This window comes from Asparagus officinalis, chromosome 8 (assembly GCF_001876935.1).
Source record: "Asparagus officinalis chromosome 8, Aspof.V1, whole genome shotgun sequence".
NCBI lineage: Eukaryota > Viridiplantae > Streptophyta > Magnoliopsida > Asparagales > Asparagaceae > Asparagus > Asparagus officinalis.
The window spans coordinates 124,009,634-124,010,618 of record NC_033801.1 but is presented as its reverse complement, the minus strand read 5'-3'; positions in this window follow the sequence as shown (position 1 = coordinate 124,010,618).

Sequence of the window (985 nt, the reverse complement as noted above, 5' to 3'; positions counted from 1 at the left end):
GGACCACAGCCACGCTGTCGCCGACCATCCACTTGTCTCCTCATCCCTCCTCCTCAACCGCCACTTCGCCTCGAAAACAACCAAATCCAAAGGCAAGAAATCCACTGCCACCACCAACACCAACAACAAAAAGGGTAAAGAGAAGACGACATATGCCGCCGATGACCCCTTCTCCTCCTCCGCCTCCAGCGAACCCTTCATCGAGGGCATAGATGACGAGTTCGAGCTTGCACGTGACCCTCTTCCGCCAACCTACGATCCCTCTCTCGATGTGGGGCCCAATGGCCGGCCTTTGTTCACGTTCTATGATTCATTCGCTCCTCTGATTCATTCACTCTCTCTGATTCATTCGCTCCTCTCGTGATGTTGTGAACATTTTGGATTTTTTTTTCTTTTTTGATGATTTTGTTGGGATTTGTTGGTTAGTTTGGAGGAGTGGAAGAGTATGTTGCTAGAAGGGTTGCCACCGGAAATGATGAAGGAGTTTGAAATGGTCGGGGTTGGGAACCCTGACCATTTCGAATGACCATTTCAAATTAGGCATTTCGAAATGGTCGGGGTTCCAACCGCAACCAATTTGAAAATATGCTAAATTAGTCGGGGTTTCGAACTCCAACTAATTAGGTTGCCAAATTGTCCGCAAGCTCCAAAATAGTTGGGATTGTCAACCCCGACTAATTAGGATCGCGTTTAAAAAAAATTAACCTACTTTTTAGCCACGATACTGACGTGACGAGAAAGTGGGTCGATTTTTGTAATAAAGTATGAATATGGTCGATTTTTGAGAATAAAATTTAAATTGAGTTCATTTAGAAAATTTCTTCTTTTTCCTTATATACATTAGATTTGAAAACGAATTTATGACCATAAAGATTGATACCCGTGGGCATTTAATGCAACTTTTAGGCCATTGTTTCTCTCAATATATATATATAGGCCTGTTCAAAAAGCCCGCCGGCCCGGGCCCGGCCCGGAGCCCAGCCGG